We start from the raw sequence: 22,287 nt of genomic DNA, 5'->3' as shown, positions 1-22,287 counted from the left end.
CAAGAAGGATTAAAGCGGTGCATCCCGCGGAGTCTGCCGTCATTTTAAGGTCATCCCAGATTGAGGTTAGGGTGGTTTCAGTTCCGTGACGGGCTCTGAATCCTGATTGTGCGGGGTCTAGGAGATTGTTGGCTTCGACAAAGACATTTAGTTGGGAGTAGGCGGTTCGGTCAATGTGTTTGGCAAGGAACCTGGTGTTTGAGATGGGGCAGTAGTTTTTGGGCTCGAGAGGGTCGAGGGAAGGTTTTTTTTATTAGAGGTTTGACATGAACCGTTTTGAATGCGTCGGGAAAGATACCAGAGGAAAGGGAGTCATTTATGATGGATCTTGCGAGTTCTTCTGCGCAGGTGGATGCAAACATTTCTTTGAGGGTTGTGGCCGAGCAAGGGTCGAGCGGGGAGCCAGATGGTTTGCGGGCAGATAGAAGTTTGAGAAATTTGTCTGGTGATATTGGACTAAAGGATTCGAACGTTGGTTACGTAGTGGTCGCAGGTGGAGGGTTTGCCGGTATGGGGGGAGTATTGCCTGGTGGATGTAAGAGAGCCAGTTTGGTGGCTAGAGCATTTGATCTTTCGAGAGCCGTGGTGTAAAAGTGGAAAGAGAGTGAGTCACACAGAGATTGTGAGGGGGTCGGGACGGTTGTGGTTCATGCCGGTTTGGTGAATTCGGAGATGATTTTGTGAAGTTCTTTGCTAGGGTTTTTGTAGTTTAGGTTTTGGGAGTTGTAGTGGCCTTTTTTTGCTTTCTGGATTTCGGCCTTGTACTGATGAAGGTGTCGGGCCAAGGTGGCTTTGCTTTCCTGGGTTTTGTCTTTCTGGCATTTGCGTTCTAGGTATTTATATAGCAGTTTAACTCAGGAGTGAACCATCTGGGGAACAGGCCACGGCGGGTTAATGGTTTGCAAGAGGGTGTGAACCGCATTAGTGATGAGTTGAGCCATGAGTCAAAGGCATCGGGGATTAGTTGTTTATTGAGTTGTCAGGTCAGTGGTGGAGACTGGAGGAGTGCGTTGGCTAGGTCCGGAATGATTATTTGTTTTTTCCAGCATTTGCGTAGATTCAGAGGTTCAGTTTCTAGTACGGGAAGGGGGTCGGGTGAGCGAATGGCGAAAGAGACAATGAAGTAATCAGACCAGATGATAGGGGTGGGGGGTTTTAAATGAATCAGGTTGTGGGAGCTAAAGATGGCATCAAGAGTGTGTCCTTTATAGTGAGTCAGGCTGTTTATGTGGGGTTGGAGGTTAATTGTGTCTAGACCGTTAACCAGAGAATGTGTCATAGGGTTGGTGGGCATGTCGAGCCATATGTTGAAGTCTCCAAGAAGGGTGAGGTTGGGATGATTTAGTTGAAGGGTAGCAATAGAGTCGCAGAGGTTGTTAGAGAATTGTCTCTCGTAGCCAGGGGATCTGTAGATTATTAGGAAGCTGTGTGAGAACGACAGGGAGAGGGATAGTTTAACGAGGATTGATTCGCAGGAAGGAATGGAAGGTTGGTTGTCGATGATTGAGGCGTGGAAGTGAGACATGAACACGAATGCTACTCCCCCACCTCTAGAGGGATGGTTCAGTGGGATGAGGGAGTAGTCGGGGGGGAAGCTTCATTGGCGATTGGGGCGAAGTCATCAGAGAACCAAGTTTCGGTGATAAAACCAGGTCTGGTTTGTCAGAGGCGAGGAGGTCAAAGATGCAGTGTCTGTTTTTGCTACAGATCGGGCATTAAATAGGATGCAGTTCACTTTGGCAGGTGAGGTTGGTGTCGGAGCTGGAGTGGAGAGGGGTAGGGTGGTTCATGATCGATGGGAATAGTGGGCGAGCATAAAATTTGGCGGGTTTCGGGCGGGAGTGGGTGGCTGCGTGCGTTAGGATGATTGGGTTTGGCTTGGGGGATTTAAGGGTGGGGTGTGGGTGGTTAGGAGTTTCAGTTGCAGTTGAAGAGAAATCGAGGGACAGGGGTTTCAGGAAGGATGAGGCGAGGGGAGAAGGAGGTGATTGGGGGAAAGAGGTGGTGGGTCGAGACAGGGGAGGTGAAGAGTGCTGAGAGATTGAGGGGGACTAGGTACATTTCCTCTTTAGTGTCTTTGTTTTGATTGGAGTTTAAGAGAGGGTAGGGGGGGTCAGAGTGGGAGAGGGATGAGGCTTCGGTTCTTGCTAGGGCTAGGCATGCAGTTTTTAGGGAGGGGAAAGGGTGTGGTTGGGGTGGGAAAGTGGTGGGGGTTTGTGGGAAAGGTGGGGAGTGGAAGATTGCAGGGCAGGGGGTGCCCGGTATGATAGTGATGGGAGTGGGCATGATCAACATAGTCAGTGGTGGGGTTCAGGGGAGCAGTGGTCTTAGGGTGGTTGGCTCGCCATCGTGCCCCTCTGGCTTGGTGTTTGGAGAGGGGAAGGGTAGGGAGTGTGAAGGATGGTGGGATGATTTGGGAAGGGGGGGACTGGAGGGAAGGCAGACCGGGGAGTGGGGGCGGTCCACGTGGTCATTTCCAGCAAACCCTGGTGGAGTGGGTGTACTCATGATTAGTATGAGCTATTAGGTGTGGCTTCAAGAGCAACTTACAGTTTATTGGACTTTATAAGTGCGGCTATATCACTGGGTGAGATTAGTATTGGTTTCAGGGTTCCATTAAGCCGGGTGATATTATTCACTTGTACTATGTTTTAGTGTACTACTTGTACCAGGTTGGAGATATTAGGCCGTTTTGAGGTGTAGCTAGACCTTAGGATATGCTGATTAGGCAGCCTGTTTAGTTGCGGCTACAGCATAGTTACGCTGTTGGGTAGGCTTTCTTCTAGTAAGCTGGAATACAGGTAGGCTATTAGGGAGAAATTAAATGTAGCAACACCGCAGGTATGGTTTTATTTAGACTTTCAGGAGAAGTTTAGGAGGGCTTTCTAATTGTAGTTCTAAATTCAGCTATTAGGCACACTTCTGGATTCAAGCAAGGGGCGCTATTTGGCTCACTTCTAAATTTTAGTTTTGTACGGATAGGATATTAGGAATGCTTCTATATTCAGCTACTAACTCAACTCTACTGGGCACACTATTGCACAGAGAGGGATATTATGTACACAGAGAGGATATGAGGCATACTTCCAAGTTCAGTGTATACAGAGAGCTTATTAGGCACAATTCCAAGTTCAATTTGCACAGAGAGGGTATTAGGAATACTTCTGGATTCAACAAGGGTGCGTTATTAGGCACACTTCTAAATTCGGTGTGCTATTAGGTCCACTTCTAAGTTCAGCTTTGCACAGAGAGGATATTTAGTGACACTTCTAACTTCAACTTTGGGCTGAGGGGATGTTTAGGCACGCATCTAAATACGAGTTTTGCACAGATATTTAGGCACAGATATTTAGGCACGCTTCTAAAATGGAGTTTTGCACAGAGACGCTTTTAGGCACACTTCTAGATTCAACTTTACACAGAGATGATATTAGTCTATTAGGTGCACTTCTAAATTCAACTGTACATAGAGATGATATTAGACTATTAGGTACACTTCTAAATTCAATAGTACACAGAGATAATATTAGGCTACCTTCTAAATTCAATTTTGTATGGAGGGGATATTAGACTATTAGGCACAGTTCTGAATTCTACATTACACAGATATGCTATTAGGTATACTTCTAAGTTTACACAGAGCGGAAATAGGGGGTATTAATTACAATCAATGTTCTAGTAACAACCCAAAACCAACATCATACTAAAGTAAAATAGCTAGTAGTGCATTTATTATGTCTGTGGTCAGCTGCGAAGACCGCGGTCATGGCGAACACATCAGGGGCACCTGCCACCTAAACAAATACAGCATTTAACCCATCTCTTACTCCCCAAACCTCCCAAGCACTCCTGCACACCAACACACTACCCAAAATTGTATTTTGCCTCTGTTCGCTGCCGCACTGTCCGCGGATGTCTGTGGTTCCAAGATGGCGGGCGCATCGGAACAATGTGACACACCTCACGCCTCACTCCAGCCAATCGGCAAACACGTTACTTGTCGGCGGAGCGGACATAGATATCACACATTTTTGGTCATTTAAAAAAACTCCTGCACAGATTTACACCAAATTAACAAAAGCACACTTTTGGGACAAAGCCGCAGCTCCTGCCACAAATGTTTAGGAAATCTGTTCAGCGGTTTGAGGTGTAGGAGTGAGCAAAGTTTTTTCCCATTATGTCTATGGGAAAAAAATATTTTTTTTACACTCCCTATAACTTTCCCCCCCCTGGACCAAACCTCACAAAAATTTGCAAAAACAATTCAGGGTGGGCAATATACTTTTTTTTGCAAAGTTTGGTGAGTATTCGTCCAGGTGGAGCGAAGTTATAAACCACCCAGAAAGTGCTCTTCCTATGGGATTAGCAACTTAACCATAACTAAACGGCCACTACCGTGGGCCCTGCAATATGTGTATGATATATGATGTCATTTATAATGCGCCTGTACACCAAGTGTTTCTGGGCGTGACAAGACAAGGAAGGGGAGACAAAGGGGGACAAAACAAATGATCTTACTAGGCCTTGTTTCATTCAGGTCATGCACGTGCAACTAGAAGGTAGAAAAGAAGTGCCAGGGGGAGGGAAAAGGAGTATGCAATAAGCAACGCTCAAGTAAGTGCTGCTGGGATATCTGGCTTTAAGTAAGTGCAAGGAGGCAGGGGATGGTAGGGTTGCACATACAGTCCCTAGTGGGCGGTAGGCCTGGAGGCAGTGCATGGGGCTACTGGTTGTGAAGGAGAACCTGTTAGTGCAGCAGATATGAACATCAGCAGGGGATAGAGAGAGAGAGAAGGCATATGTGAAAAGGAAGGTCTGAGTTGCTTCCGGAACCTCTAGATGGTCCTTTCAAGTTGACAAGGCAGGGAGGCTGTTCCAGAGGTAGGCACCAGCTGAGGAGAGAAATCTATCCCCCACTATCTGCCTGGAGAAGCATCTGACCCTCAGAGGGTTGGAAGTGAATGAGCGGAGGGCTTGAGAAGGAAAGTGCTTAGTAGCAGAGCGTTGGGACCACTGCGCCAGAAAGGCTTGTGGACAAGGCAGAGGGTCTGAAACCTGATTCTTACAGCCACCCGGAGCCAGTGAAGCAATTTCACTGCTGGAGAGATACAATGCCTTGGCTTGAGGCCAAGGACAAGTCTCACAGTCCTTTTCTGGATTAGTTGCAGAGGGCGAACAGTAGAGGCTGGAAGATTTAGAAAGAGGGCTGTTGCAATAGTACAGCCTAGAGAGAACCAGGACTCTGTAAACAGTGAGCTTCTATGGGAAAGTGAGAAAAGGAAGAATACCTCTGACGAGGTGCAGCTGGTAGTGCGGCTTCTTAGAGAGGTCTGTGATGTCACGAGAGAAGGAGATGTAGAGTCAAAAATGACACCAATGTTTTTTGCATTGAAAGAAGGCACAGGTAGGGGGCCCAAGGGGGCAGCCAGAGGGAAAGCAGATGCAGGGGTCCCCATGAGAAGGATCTCAGTCTTACTGGCATTAAGGCGGAGATCGTTGGAGGCACACGATTCCTGAAATGCAGATATTCAGACAGGAATGAGCAAGAAAGAGAGGAGGCAGAGGGGAGCCTGAAGGAGAGCTGAGTGTCATCTGCATAACACTGAATGTAAGGAAAGAATGTAGAGATGAGGTGGGCCAGTGTTGCCAAGTAAAGGTTGAAGAGCCAAGCTGTGAGGTTAGAGCCTTGTGGAACACCACATGTGGAGAGAGAGGTGGTGGAGAGAAAGGACCCCAGTTGGACTTGGGAGGGTCAATCAGAGAAGACTGAGGTCAACCATGCTAGGGCCTGATCTGTGCTGCACAGGTTGTCATGGAGACAATTGATCAGGATGTTGTGGTTGACCGTGTTGAAAGAAGAGGAAAGGTAAAGGAGGATGAGGATAGAAGGAAGACTAGAGTCTAGATAAGAGAGCAGGTCTTCACAGGTGTTCAGGAGAGCAACTTCCATGCTTCTGGCTACTCTAAAGCCAGACCGATGTTCATGGAGACAACCAACAGATTCAGTAGGGAGAGTAAGCTGGGAGATGGCCAGATTTTCCAGGGGTTTTCCCAGGAAAGGAGTGATCGATATCAGGCGGTAGTTTGCCAGAATGGAAGGATCAGCAAAAGGCTTCTTAAGGAGAGGGTGCACAAGGGTGTGCTTAAGGGCAGAGGGGAAAGTTCCAGTGGCAAAATAGTGATTGCGAAAATCAGCCAGAGCTCGAGCAAGGGTGTCAATGTGGTCCTTAATGGTCCTGGATGAGCAAGGGAGCACCTGCTTGGACAACACTTTCATAGATCAGACTTTTCTAGAAACATCGCCAGGAGTAAACATGGGAAAAGAGGAGAAAGGAGGAGGAGAGGGAGAGGCAGCCGAAGAGGGGCCGAGAGAGGTAGAGGGAGAGGAAGAGGAGAGAGAGGACAGGATATCCTGAGTTTTAGTGGTCTAGGGAGAAGCTAGTGTCGTGCAAAAGGCCTGGGAGTGAACAGAGGTGGAGAGTACAGCAGGACTGCCCAGCTCCTTTCAGATTTTTTAGAATTCAGCCCTGTTTTTAGAGGCCGCAGAGATACAGGCTTGGATGTAGGCTCTCTTCTTGGACAGGGTAAAGGGTCTGTATTGCCTTTGTAGCAGGCGGAAGGCGAGTTTACAATATGATACGCCTGATGACCTCCAGTTCCTTGTGTTTAAGGGTGGCGAGGTCATAGTCATACCAAGAGTTGCACTTGGAGGTGGGCTTCAAATGAATCATCATGACCGGGGCAAGGACATCAAGAGTGTTGGAGATAGACAGGTGCTGGTTAGAGAGGGCTGTGTCAGAGTGTGAGTCAGATTCAGGCATAGGAGGAGGAGAGAAAGTGGTGGCAAAGGCCTTCACTGACACACTCTTCATGGGCCAGATGACTGAGAAGGTGGGTGGCAGTGCCAGCACCGGCTTCACATGGGGGAAAGAGAGTGTGAGGTGGGAGGAGAGAAGAAGTGGTCAGTCCAAGAGAGAGAGTGGTAAGAGATTTAGAGAGGGGGATGTCTGACGAGATGAGAACATCCAGGGTGTGCCCAGCAGAGTGTGTCGGGTTAGAGGGTAAAATAGAAAGAGAGAGAGAGTTGCAGAGATTGTAAAAGAGCCCCGATGAGGGGTTAGAAGCATCCAGGATGGATGTTAAGGTCTCCGAGGAGGAGAGGTTGAGAAGTAGAGGCAAGGAGAGAGGAGGAGAGATTGGCCCACTCAGAGAGGAAGAGGGTGACCTGGTCACATGGCCTGTAAGTGGTAGCCACAGGAGAAATAGGGAGCCTACAGACCAGGCATTCAATGTAGGATTAGGCCTGCATAGGAATGACAGAGGCAGTGATCCACTTCAGGTAGATCAGGGCTACTCTGCCTCCTGGATGTTTAGTTCTGGATTTGGAGAGGATCTTGTAGCCATCAGGGAAGAGAGTGTCAAAACCTGTGACAGAGCTGGCCGTGAACCATGTCTCAGTGAGACCATGTCTGGAACGCTAACTCAGTTCTCTGCCCTTTCTTCCTTTCCATGTAGAAACCACTACTTGGACCCAGGAACACGCTAGAGAACATGGCGTCCTCAGCCGGCAGTAGCCCTTCCACCATTCTATCAAAACACTAAGCACAGGGCACCTGCTACTCTACAAGCCCTTAAGGTATCCTGTTTTTTCAGCCATATTATAAATGTGCTTTTAGGAGAACACCAGCATTTTTGTAACCCGCACACCCTCTTTTGTCCAGCTCCACCACCCAGATTGGGGTTTTTCCATGCAAGAGGATGGCGAAACTGCTTTTCCTTGAAATTGCACCACCATGCCCCTGAGCATTACCACCACGATCGGCCCTTGCCCTAGGATTTTCAACAGGTCAGTCTTTGTCAGGTTCCAGTTGTACAAACCAGATTTAGCATGGTTTGTCTTGCAATTTTAATAGTATCCCTTATCCTGCATTAGCCCTCAAGCCATGCAGTAGAACGTTTTCTATGGTGCACAGTGAGGTTTAGAGACACAGGTCAAGTCTCACCTCTCTTTCTCCCCCTTTCCCTTCTTTGGTTTCGTCCAGAGAGACAAACCCAGGGGCCCAGATGAAGGGTTTTCACCAAGGAGCCACTACACCTGTGGTTCAAGCATAGACCTTGCTCTTCAAACCACCAGAACCTCCAAGGGGGCTACCCTCCTGGCTTAGACCAATGGTTGGGACCTCTGTGGGAATATTAAACCCACCCGACAGCTGGCTACTTTAGAAAGTCCCAGCTGAAGCTAGTTTACAACTATTAGACTAGTGTAAATCTTTCCTTAGATACAGTTCACAAGCATATTCCTGCTTTGAATCAGTACCAGGGAATAGGGTGGATAATTACTGTGCATGTTGTGTGCACTACTGTATCTCTCTGTGTAAACACTGTCACTTTGTTCTTTGCTTTTCACAATATGGTCAAAATATGATGCAATATTTACCACACAAACAGTACTAACACACCATTCATTCAGACGTTGATTTTGTGATCAAGTACTGTAAAATGTATTATGCTATCTATATTCTGTTCATTTGATGAAACATGAGTACGATAGATGTGTGCCCAGTCATAGATGTGTGCCCAGTCAGAGGGAAGACCTGCTAAATAAAGCAGTTTTTTGAGCTGAAAATTGTTGTCTCAAGATATGCACATGGACCAAATCCAGAGTAAACTATTCCACTATAGGATACTTAGCTTACTTTTCAAGCTTGAATACATAATAAAACTGACACAGCGCAGTAGACACTCAAATTGGATAGTAGTGTCAACCAATTGATATGTGGTCGGAGCCCCCCCTTTATTTTCAGTGAGACCAGAGAACATCCAGATCAGGTTTTTTCAGGAGTCGGCAGATGCCGAAGGAGTGTTTGACAGCAGAGCGAGAGTTGAGAGTAGTGAAGTGAAGCAGCTTGCAAAATTTGAAAGACATCTCTGGAGGGTTACAGGCATGAGGTATGCACTGCTGAGGTGGCCGATGGGCCCGAGAGATGGCAGAGTAAACAGAGAGGTTGGAGAGGGTGCCAGAGAGGTGGCAGAGTTGGAAGGTGGCAGAGTAGCCAGAGAAGATGAAGAGGGTACCAGAGAGGTGGCAGAAGATGGAGGTGGCAGGAGAGCCAGGGGGTGTAGGTAAGAGTAGCAGGAGAAGGAAGGAAGCTGATAAGATGCAGACAATGACTATCGAAAAGGAGGTTGGGCTGAGGGCCCTGGACCAAAATGGTGCCATTCAGATAGATATTAATGATGGTCTTGGAGTAGTGGAAGGAGGCAGGAGGGCCTCCAACTGAGTGCCACCATTAATTGGAGAGGAGGAAAAAGGGGAGAGAACAGAGACATATGAGGGGTCCATGAGCCTGCAGAGGGAATGACAAAGAGGATGTTGGTAAGGGTCTGTCTGGAGGAAGCACTGCTGTAGGTATCAGTGATAGGGAGGCCAGGGTTGGCAACCAGGATGTGCCTCTTGAAATTCTTCATTCCAGACTTAGTGAGAGGGATAGGATATGAGAGAGAGTAGCAGTTAGAGAAGATGGGAGAAACAACGAGCACCATAGAGGGTGTGAAGGAGGGAGGAGGGTGGAGAAGGGCCTGAGGGAAGAGAAAGAGTTGCACAGCCCAGTGACACACAACTTGGGATTCGCAGAGGGGGGGAGAGGCTGGGGTCACAGCAAAGGAAGATACAGGAGGACGACAAGTAACACACAACATCCCTTGCGGAGGGATCTAGGGTGGGAGGGAGCCTAAAGAGACCCAGTAATCGTGCCACAGTTACCAGAATGCAAAACACCCAGAATAAGGCTTTGTTCTTGAAAACAGCACAATGCAAAACACCAATACTTCAACTTTCCTAGAGGGGAAAAAGAGCTCAGTGTTTGAACACAGCACAATGCAAAACACCCACGTTCAACTTTCCTAGAAGGGAAAAAAAAGGCTCTGTTTTTAACACAGCACAATTCCAAACAACCAGATTCACCTTTCCTAGAAGGGGAAAAAAGACTCCCCTTTTATAATTCTTTAATTTTCATTGGACCCATTTCGGCCAGCCCACATGTCATCCATCAGCTGCGAGCTTGTTATAAGAGGTTTACAGAATTGTTTATCTAGTTTCTACTAAAATCAGTGTCAGCCAATATTTGCTGTGCGATTAAAGTAGACATAGTTTAACAAAATGGTCCATTGTGCAGTAGCTGAGTAACGCAAAACACATATTTTCACGTATTGTGCCAAGTTGAAGGACATCTTCTTGGCAAGTGCTCATTGTTTCAAGCTGAAGTCTTCTATCTAACCAGACCAGTGCGTGATTATATGGCCTTGCTTAAATTAATATAGCAGCATCCAAATATTGTTTTTTCTCTTAAGCCTTCAACTCAATCAATTATGCTATTTTCATGTTTCTCTTTTTTTATAACCTATTTTTTCTGCCACATTACACTTTTCGGCTGTTTGAAAGCAGGCTTTCATGTCTGCTCTCATAATTCTCTGGACTCACATAATGCTACCAGCACATGTTCTGGGACAGATTACAAGCCAAAATGTAGCCGAATACTTATTAGAAGCGGCATTTCCACACGCCCTAAGACTATAAATCAAATGGCAGTTGTGTATGTGTTTACTATGTAGAATTTGTATACCGCCTTTGTATAGCGCCTTATGGCTGTCTGTGAAGAATAAGTGTAGTGGTGAAAACAATGAGAATTAGAATTGGAAGAGAGCTGTTTGTGCACGGATCCTTCCAGAGGTTCGCAAGCCATGTCGTACCCTTAGAGGAACCTGGTTGTTGGAGACCCAGACGATTGCAGGTGCCAATTACAGAGGCTCCATGAGTAAATTATGTCACTAGAGAATATTGATGAGTGCCTGGTCGGTGAGAACTAGCCTGGGTGGTGGGTGCTAGAGAGTCCCCTCTGGCGCTCTTCCCCTTAACTGAGCTACCTGCATGTAACATCTTAAATAAAGGAACTTCAGTGAACGTACCTGCTGCCTCCTGAAACTTACTTTACAACACCATGCTCCTACTTGATTCCGAGGACCCGAATGTCAGAATGAAGTTAGACATGTGCCGTGCAGAGATTTTAAGTAGAAGAGGTGGTGGCCTACACAAGGTTTGCATGAGCCTGGGCCACTGGCACAATGATTCTAATATTGCAGATACATGTTTTGCAAACTCAGCTAGAGGAGTCATAGGGCAGTTCAATAATGACACATAGCGACAGGGAAATCTATAGATTGCACTGGCTGTAGCTGACCACAGGATATGGTCACATCATTCACTGCCCTCATCCTAGTCAGACACATGCAAAACCCGGCTCCAACCTCGGTACCCTTTAAAAAAGGAGCATGCTTCGACCCAGTCAAGTACACACTACATGCATGGAAACTGATATTCTCCCATATGGGTGCTGAGAAACCCTATTATCGGTGGCTCCCACTATGGAAATTCCCAGAACTTAAAGCAACATGGGACAGAACTGAACAAATAAAATGGGGCAACCTAGAAGATATATTCCCAGAAGGAAGATTTATCACACCGGACTCCTGGAAGCCAGGACACGGGGACAAGTGGGGAACACCTGCAATTTTATAGACTACGTGCAGCCACAGCTGCTAGATGGGCGACATACCCAAACGAAGCTCAAGTTGTGAAAACAAAAAGAAGGTATCGAGGCTGAGTACTCCAAAAGGAAATACATCAAACGCAGGTTACAAAGGAACATACAAAAGATCTTTATTTTATACTGAACACTGAACAATTTCAAAGGACAAAGCAACAGATAGCTATCGCCCCTCAGCGAACTCCAGCTCGGTTCGGTGTACTCAGTGAGTGGGGCTGTACATTAGAATAGTCACACTCTTTATACCCTTGAAATCATGATGTTCAACCCATTTCCAAGTTATATAAGTCAATACATTACGGATCTAGGGTTTGTGCCGAGTGCGTCCATCTGTAGATTTAGGGTTTACCTTTAATATATTCACTAACAAGCCTCAATGGCAACAGTATATCTTAGGATTTCATGTTAAACCTTCTCAAACAGTTTTATACAATGTAGTCAAACAAGTGTTCACATTTCGGTATTTGAATACATTGCGTTTAACATATGCTCGTGGATTAGCTTTGTTGGCGCAAGTAATCCTCTACATACAGGTCAGCGAAGGACAAGGTCTCAGTTCATGACCCCAACATGTAGCCTGCAGGCAGGTTATACATTAGTTTATACACAGAGGTCAAGGCGGCCATGTTACATTGAGAATGACATTGTCCTCCATCTTAGAACACAGGGTAACTTCTAGAGGGAGAAACTAAAATGGTGGATATCCTAAAATGGCGGCTTACACTGATCTAAGGTCAAGACCTTGCAACGCTGATCTCCTCGCAAGTGGCTTATAAGCAGCTTGGCGTAGGCCAATATATATATATATATTAATACAAATAGGAGGCACGATATTATTTCCTGTTCGACAAAGGGACCAGATCAGTAGCTTACATCGCCAATTTGGTTAACTGTAGGCACATGATGTCTGCACTGTACAAAACCATACAAGATGCAGACTCGTCCCTGACATCCACAGCAAGAGCTGGCTTGTCCAAAGACCTGGGCCTGGTTATCTCAAACAAGCAATGGTGCCAGATGTGTATACACACCAAGAAAGTGTCCAGTAATTTCAGATTCAGATTTATGCAATTTAAAATCTTGAACAGGCTCTACTATACACCAGCTAGACTCTCCAAAATGGCTGAATCTCAAGCACAATGCTTCCTTAAATGTGGGCGCGAAAGCGCAGATCACCTACATATGTCTTGGGAATGCCCCACACTGGGTAATTACTGGACCCATGCCATTGAGACAATAGCTGAGATTATTGATGCGCATCTGGAATATCTGCCCTTGGGTCTGCTTTTTGGTATGTGGCCACTGCCTGGCAAAGGTGGCCCCAGAAAATTTGCCAATATTGCCTGAATGATGGTTATGAGAACAATCCTTATACACTCAAGGACAAAATCATCCCTAACAAGAAGGAATGGCTTAACGCGCTCACTTGGTCGCAAGAAAATGAAAGCCTATATGCCTCCATCGTCCCTGTCGGTGACAGACCACATGACTCATGGGCAGGCTTCCACAAATACCTGTGCAACAAGACGACAAAATGATCACTTAAACTTGCACTGTACTCCCTCCAAGGTAACCCTGAGACAGGATGTTACTAGGTCATACTTTATGAAATAATAAAACTACTGAACAATGTGATAATTGCTGTACCACTGTATGTATGTAATGAAATGCGGGCTGCGCCCCGCACTGTATGCTGATCTGTTCTGTCAGAATAAATAAAGGTTTACAATACAAAATAAAAGAAGCATGCAACGGTTGAGTTATGTTTGGAGTTTCAGGAGCAAAATAGGGCCATGCAGAGGCGACAGAGGAGAGGAAGTAATGGAAGAGATGGAGAGGATAATGAGATGAGATTGGGAGGTAATGATGAGAGAGAAAAGAGATTGGAGGAGGTGGAGAGGAGAATGAGAGGAGCATAGGGTATAAAGAGAGAGAGAATTGGAGCACAATGAGGGGAGGTGAGAAAGAGTACAATAGTGCAACAAGAAGATGCATAGGGGAGAAAGTAGGAGAAGTGGGGGAGAAGAAGCTGAGAAGACCTAGCACATGGTACAGTGGCACAGAGGCTGAGAGGTGAATGAAAGAGAAAGGAAGATAGGAGGTGAAAGGGAGTAAGAATGAAGGCAGAGGAGGGTGAAAAAGAGAGCAGATGATGTGGATGGAGAGGATTCAGTTATGGAGGTAGAGAAATAGAGAGTTTGGAGGAGAATAGGACAGTAGAAAAGAGTGAGCAGAGAAGAAGAGGAAGACAGAGCACCATGGAGACTAGAAGGGGAAGAAATGTTAGAGAAGATGAGAGGGGGTGTAAAATATAGAGAACTGAGAAATGGAGAACAGGAGGAAGATAATAACAGAGAAGAGGAGCAGAAGAATACGAGAAAACAAAGAATGTGAGGGAAAGGGAAAGGAGGCAATAGATAGAGGCTTGGAGAACAAGGAACCAGAGACGAGAACAAAGATGAGGATGAAACGAAGAAACGAGGGGGCAAGATGAAGGGTAGGGGAGCAGGAGACAGAACCTTGGTTTTAAGAAAGAGATTACAGGAGAGGCTTATGATTACCACCAAAAATCTTGAAGCATCAAATTGAGGTTATTCATTACAGGAGAGGAAACCTAATAATACCTGGGGTCTTATCATCTGCGCAATTTCTTGATGCCACCATTCCAATTGGGCACATAAGTGTATCATAGTGGGGGTACAGGAGAGCCAAGGGGGGCCAATGGCAGTTCCTTGCAATGTCAGCAACTACCATTAAAGGCACAGCAACTATCTCAAATTAACTGTGAGTCACTATAAATCCTATGACCTGTCAGTGATAATGTACATCAGACAAGGTAGACCTGGTCTATGTGAGAGAGGAAAGTACTGAGGAGAATGGTCCCACAAGGTCATTTTGTTTGGTACAAAATATAGGGAAAGTTGAATTTGTATATGGTCTTAAGTTCTGTGTTGATCACAAGCTGCCACAATATTATGTTCATAAAGGTAAACAGAAGAGAGAGAGGTGTGTGTGTGTGTGTGTCTGTCTGTCTCTGTGTCTGTGTCTGTTTGTGTGTGTGCATGATGAATGACACATTCTCACAATGTGTCAACCCTGAAAACAGTCTGATAAAAAGTGTGAAAAATGTGCATGGAAAGCAGTTATTCTGACACAACAAAAGTGTGATGACATTCTAAATTCTTTGAAGGCTGAATTACAGTAGAGGAGTTACATTCCTGTGTGTGGAACATAGAACTATCAACATACCAGGATACCTATCAAAGAATGTCCCTTCTTAAACATTGGAACTCATCCTTACCCACTACCAGGTGTCATTTTTCCACCTTGTCAACCAATAGATTCACCTAACCCTCTTCGCTAGTTATAGAGTGCCCTTGCATGTGATTTAAAGTGGCCATTACTGGCATAGATAGGTTGTGGCTGAAGCCTCATGAAAATGGTATGAAGTGATTGTGAGCAGAGTACTGTTGGTGACATGGCATTTACTCGATTCTTCATGAAATACCCTAAAGAACCAACTGTAAATTCTATGATTTTTTACCAAATTTTTGTCAAGGGTTATGCTGCAAAAAACATCATTTCAGCAATTTTCTTAATAATGTTCTGAGGGGAAACTCCCAATAACCCCACTTAATTCATTTGGGCTCCCTTGTTACGCTTGGTCATTAGCGGATTTAATGAGGAAACATTTAGGACCCTCCACTAAAAACATTCACCACCAATGAATCAATGATAATCTTGGTATTTGAATTTGTATTTGTTTTATTTGTATTGTGCTCCTGGCCCTAGGGCATCTGGGGGCATGTCTTTCATAGATAAATAGCATTACATGAGCAAACAATATTTGTGCATAGGTTACAACATAATGACAACACAATACACGGTATTGAGATGATGCACAAGTTAACAAAGAATGCAGAGGATTATTCTGCAGGTACACAGGAGTAGTACAGGCAGGTACATAACAAAGGTAAGAGCAAGTGAATGTAACAGTGCCGGTTACATAGGAGGAACAAGCTAAATTACGCATTACAGGGAGAGGTAATCGTAGGGGCAGGGTGGACTGGAGAGCCCTTCAGATCACTGGGTCAAGAAGTAGCTGAGTTTATGAGTACTTCCCATCATGGTCCAACTCTTAAAGCCAATATTTAGTTTTGCTCTTAAATAGTTGGAAGGAGGGATCGGATCTGAGGGAGGAGGGTAGAGTGTTGCATAGCTTGGACGCCAATACAGGGAAACTAGATCCTCCAGCTTTTTGGATCTTGAATATCAGAATTGACCGGGTGTACGTTTGAGCAGATCTAAGGGGTCTTGTGGATTTGTGGGCAGAGAACTGGTTGGTGAGATATCCTGGGGCAAGGATTGCCCGGGCTTTGTGCGTCAATGCAAGGGTTTTAAGGGCAATTCTGTGCTCAACAGACAACCAATGGAGGTTTTGCCTTGTGTCAGATATGTGAAGTTGCCTTGGAATGTTAAATGCGGCCCTAATGGCATTTTTCTGTGTTACTTGAAGCTTGTTGATATTTCTTTGACTAGTCCCTAGGTAGAGGGCATTGCAGTAATCAATTTTGTCCATGACTAGTGTTCTAGCAAGGGTAATACTGTTTTTTGCCATAAGGAAGGACCTGCATGCAGTGATTAGTTTGCATGTGTACGCTGATGCTGCAACCACAGCATTAGTTTTTCTGGTGAGCGATAGTGTAGCATCAAGGTAGATACCTAGCGTTTTGGTATTATTATAAACATTGATATTGTTGCCATTGATAGTGAATGATTTGAAGGCAGAGTCCAGTTTGTTAAGTCTAATGTGAGAGCCGAGGATTAGTAACTAAGTTTTCTCATCAGTTATACAGAGTCCATGATGTGCCATCCAGGCTTGGATGACTGAATAGACTTCATTAAGGACTTTTGTGTCAATAGAGTGGTCACAGGTGATAGGGATGAGTAGCTGGGTGTCGTCTGCGTAGTTTGTATACATGGCACCAAGATAATCAAGAATGTCAAAGAGAGGCTTTGTGAACACACTATAAAGAGTAGCAGAGACACACGTCCCTTGCGGGACCCCACAGAGGACTGGTGAGGGTTCAGCAGAAGCAGATGGTGAGAAAACCCTCATGGTTCTATTTGCAAGGAAGGATTTGATCCAAGATGTAGCTTCATCTGAGAAGTGGGCAGCTGTTTTAAGGTGGCGGCAGAGAGTTTGGTGGTTGAACAAGTCAAAATCTGTGATAGATCAAGCAGAGGTAGGAGGGCTAATTTGCTGTTGTCTTTTATGTCTTGGATTTGTGTTATGAGGTTAATCAAGGCTGTTTCCGTACCGTGTCTGGGGTAGAAGCCTGATTGCCTAAGGCCAAGGAGATTGTTAGATTCTAGGTAATCCTGAATTTGCAGATAGGCTGCCCGGTCCAGAATTTTTAATAGAAACGGAACCGTTGTAATAGGTCTATAGTTGGACGGGTTACTAGGATCAAGAGTAGGTTTTTTAATTAGGGGGATGACCCAAGCATCTTCAAGGTTATCAGGCACATTTCCTGTTTTGAAGGAGGCATTAATGAGAGTGGTAATGAAAGGAGCAAGGTCATGTCTGGCCGCTTTAATGACTGGTGCGGTACATAAGTCGCCTTGACAGTTGAAGGGTCTGAGTTTCCTAATAATGTTTTCTACTTCCCACGTGGACAAATGTGAAAAACTAAATGGTTTGAATGAAAGTTCCGGAGAAGTGATATTATATGTATCTGGTTTCGATTCTCGGTCAGCGAGTAAGGTACATTTTTGTTGAGTTAATTTTGGTTTGTACCATAGATGTTTTATCTAGGAGTGCCATTTGGCTGTTGGTGTACCATGAGGAGTCCGTAATGCATTTGTCAATTGGGGCAATATGAGATTCAAGTTCTTTGAGGATCTTGAACAACTCTTTTGTATTAGATTCAGCTTGTATGATTTGTTTATTATAGGTGTATAAGTTACATGTGTATATCGCGCAGATCTCGTAGGTTCAGTGTAAACCAAGAGTTGGGGTGGGATCATGGTTTGGGCTTGTACAGTTTTAAAGGAGCTATGGTGTTTAGTGCTTTTAGAATAGTTTGATTGTAAGCATCCACTAGAACTGTGGGGTCTAAGTGGGAGGCTGTTTTATTGAGGAGGGGAAGAATTAGCGGGAGGAGTTTTTCTGTAGTAATGTCTTTCTTATTACGGGTATGGATAGCCGGGGCAATATTCTGTTTAGCTCTATGTGTTGTGGCTTTAATAGAGAAGGTTGTTTTGTGGTGACCAGACTATATACATGGTGAGGTAGATGTTAGGTTAGTTGTACAATTCAGGTCCGCAAGCCAATCGAGGGTTCTACCTTTGATGTGCGTGGGCTTGTGAATGTGGTGTGTGTATCCGAGATCCGATAATGTGCCGGCTAAATCAAAAGCTTTAGTGTCCTTGGGGTCTTTGAAGCCAAGATTAAAATCTCCTAGTATTATGTTTTGCGAGTTAGGTTTAGTATTGGTAGCAAGGCGTGTCGCAATGTCCTCTGAGAATGTGGAGATAGCCCAGGTGGCTGGTAACTAAGATGCACTGTGGCCGCATGGTTAGGCGATAAAGGCAGTTTGATAGACATTGATTCAGCAGATGGGACCTGGAGGTTGGGTGCTCCTTCTAGAGATAACTGCCACCCCTGGCACCAAAAGCAGCCTCTGCGACTCTGTCTCTACAGAGAAGTTCTTATTAGAGAAAGTTATCAACATAATTATTTAGAAAGGGAACGGCTTTGCTATGGAAAAGTATATTTGTTCAAAAATGTTAATAATCCTTGGTGAGATGTAAATCCTAGCATTCTTCTAACATTTTATCATCACTGATTTAATTGTCAGCATATGGCTGACAAATCAGCATATTTTCCAATTGATCGCCTCCAACGTTTTATAGAAACTTGTTAAAAAAAGAATTAATGTTGTGCGTGTGGTATGGGTAGGCCCAATATTAACATTTATATTAGAGGTTATTAAAAGAAAAATCTTTGCACGCAATTGCTCAAAACACCCACGCGTGAAGACATCTTTGAAGAAAAACACAATTTTCAGGTGCTGAAAATCATCTGGAAAACCAGGGCATTGCATTATTGGATCACGAATCTATATCCCTATAGAGGCTGGCGTACACTGAGCTTGTGTTCAAAATCAATGTGTGGAGTCACGGGGATCAGCCATTTTAACCCCTGTCTTGGAAGAGGACACATTCATATCCGCAAAAGGATAAGAAAACGCACAATCACACATGTTATCAAATAAATAAAGTGGCCAATATTCTTCCACACAATTCATGGCTTTTCTCATGCTCGTCAATTACTTGTTTTTTTCAAGAAAATTGGAAAGTTGTCATGATTTATTCTGTTGATACAAGATCTGATTTGGTCTCCCCAGGAAGAAGAGCTAGCTTCAGTTTAGTTATGAAAGCTATTTATCTGTGTTAACGATCAGTGTACATATGCCAATGTTTACTCGTTAATGTTTGAGAAACGCTTTCTGGGCTGTTACTTTAGTGCGAAAATCAAATGATAGCTAGGAAGTTCTATTACAAAACCTTGGTCATTAATCTCGTTATTTTCCACAGGCATCTGGATGCGCAAGTGTGCTTTTTCTATTTTATTGTGCAGTTTGTATAGAATATTTTGAATAAACCCTGCAACAGCGGCCCTGCTCTCTAGTGGTGAAAGTAAACTGTTGCATGCTGAGACAGAAAACATTTCACAAGGGTTGCAATTGGTACCAACACCGTCAGCCATCTTTGTAGAGTTACACAATGAAAGATCCAGGTAGGTGTGTATACTGCCAGGATTCCCGGCAGGAAACCATGGCTCTACGTGTGCGCATGATGACATTCACACCCGGGGAAAGGCGCTCAGCCAATCAGGTGGCTGGAACAGCAGGCGAGAATACACATTCTCTGCCCCCTGTTCCCGCCCCCTGAGGCCCTTCCCCTGGTGCTGGCATCTTTTTTTTTCAAATGTGGGGAGGCAACAGTTAGCTTCTAACTGCTGCCACCTCACAAACAACCATACCCCTTCCCCACCTACCTCCCCACTTACCTGCTGGACCAGAGCTTTGTGCTATGGTTCCAGCACTCTTTCCGTTACTGCCGCCACCATAGAAATGAAAACGGGAATCAGTCCATTTCCCTATAGTGGCATCTATCTTTAAAGTTTCCCCTTCTGGAGATTGCTGTCACTTGCGCTGTGAAATTCCTGAGGGATAGAAAAGAAATTTGCATCCCGGATAAATATGGGCCTTGTTAGGCGGCGGCTGGGGCGCCATTAACAGCCATGTCCGCCCCCCGCCACAGCAGAGGTGAAAGTCATAGTAGACCTCACTGTAGTGATGGGGAGTGTCACGTCACTGCACCCTCATTCTGGGAGCACCAAGTTACCACGTGCAGGAGTGGAGCACCAAAGCTGGGTGTATGATATAAAGGTACCAGCTTACAGCTACTAGCGTGTGTGAGTAGTTTGTGAAACCCCTGACTGCACACTCACCTCAACATTGGAATAACAGCAGAATGCTTCTGGGACTGTATACATAGATCTTAAACCTGGTTTTGAAAGTTGACAGTGACATTAATAGACCAAATTGTATTTGGTTGGCAAATGACGAAATGGTAAAAATCAATTGGACACAACATTTCTTCCTGTTTTCTATCATCTGTGCTATTTTCCAAATGTTATGGTGTACGGAGAGGGATCACAGCAATAAATCCACTCAGTGTGTTTCCCCACTACTTTCAAGAAAATCGCCAACATATCCACCGGCATTTCATTTGCTGGGAGTCCTCAGTCTTGAGTACCCTGTGATACACCGGCTTTCTATCCATGTAAAAAGTACCCATAAAAAACAGCCCGAATCCAAAGGAACTCATTGCAATGCCGACCACCAAGCATGCACACCTCTTAGCCATTGAAGGGGCACCCTCTAACTACAATATCTTAATACCCTTAATTACCATGCCCACTAAGGTGCTAAATAACCACACAGATATACATGTGCATTCCCGATGCTTAACAACGCTGTGTGGGTATGTATACACATAACTACTGTCTGACAGCCAAAATGTACTCCATGCCAATGTATGTCGCCCCATCACCAATGTCCCTTTTAAAGTGCCAACACATTACCCCTGTAATGGCAGCCTTGCATCCACTAATATGATCTTTGAAAGTACTGTATGTAAAGGCGCTATGAAATTGGGCTGCCTCCCATCTCTGTAGGTTTGCTCTACGTACATTACTTATAATAGAAGTGACTGACAAACCCTTTGCCAAACAAATACAAGGTGGCTGGCAATGTTGTTTCTTTTCTGATTATGGTGTAAAAAAATCAAGGGAACTTGCCATTGCTTGGATTCCCATGCATTTTTTACATCGGAACCAGAAAAGTATGAAAATCCCACAAGAGGGTCGCAGACCCGAACAGGGCCAATATTGTGGAACATGCACATAACCTAAAATGAGTGTCCAAGACTGAGACTGTCCAAAGTGTATCATCTCCCACTAAACTAAAAAGACGTGTAGGGATGAAAACATTCTTGTTGTGGCCCCACAATGATTACTTGGACATCAGCTGTAATAAAGGTGCCCTTTGTTACCAGCTTGCAGGTAGGACAGCACAGTGACATCACTGTGGGTCATAGCATGTGCCAGCACACATGTGTTCATGATGGTCTATGATAGGGGTGGATGACAAGTGGGGATTTAGGGGCTTGCCTCTTTTGCATCCTTTGCAGGGGCACTGGGGCTGTGATCTTATCCGCTTCTAGCCTGTGCCATGAATGATTCCTGGAGCGCGCTGTACTCCGCTTCCTCCTTGCGAGAGTTGGCCCGCTCTCGCAAGAGTAGAGGCCTCATTACGAGTTTGGAGGCAGCCATGGAGCTATTAGCTCCATGGCTGCCTCCAAACCGGGCTTCTTTTCCGGGTTCCTGCAATGGGGACTTACCGGGTCATTCCAACATAGGAGGACCCGGTAAGTCCTCCTTGCAGGAACCATTCCCCATTCCCATTTGAGCCCCAATAGGGCTCAATGCGAATGGGGATGAAGGTAACAACGGGCACATTATAAGTGTCCCGTTGTTACCTCCCTCTTCCCCTTGCGGGACTCGGAAAGGACGCCTGGTTTTACCAGGCGTCCGATCCGGATCCCCCGATGGGAAGCTTGTAATCAGCCCTGATGGAATGAAGGGGGCTGGTCCCGTACCGGCCCCCTTCATTCCGTCAGTGCAAGCCTCGTAATGAGACCCTATGTCTCTACATACCTCCTTTTGTTGGCAGATAAACCCAGATGGTGTTACTCCATTACAAAGTCTGCAAACCATGCTGGTCTCTTTCTCTCCCTCTCGAGACAACCTCCTCTGTGCTCCTCCTCGCCTTGTGGGTTCTCCACTTCAGGTGCCCAGTCCATTCTCTCCTCCCGGGGTGCTGGGCAGCACTCCTCTTGCTCACCTGGACGTCCTGTTCTTTCTTTCCTCAGGGTTGGTGGACTTCTGTCAACCCTTCTTTCCTCTCCCTTCTCCTGACTGTAGTGCACATGGTTCTGAGTTGTGGAATCTGGTTCTTCCCTGAGACTTCTTTAAAACAATGCCACTAGCTCCAAATTCTATCTTCTCCCATCCTGAATGCGCACATGATTGGTACCCCTTTGGCACACA

Source organism: Ambystoma mexicanum, chromosome 10 (assembly GCF_040938575.1).
Source record: "Ambystoma mexicanum isolate Mex_15411 chromosome 10, UKY_AmexF1_1, whole genome shotgun sequence".
NCBI lineage: Eukaryota > Metazoa > Chordata > Amphibia > Caudata > Ambystomatidae > Ambystoma > Ambystoma mexicanum.
Note: the sequence above shows the minus strand (reverse complement) of the source record.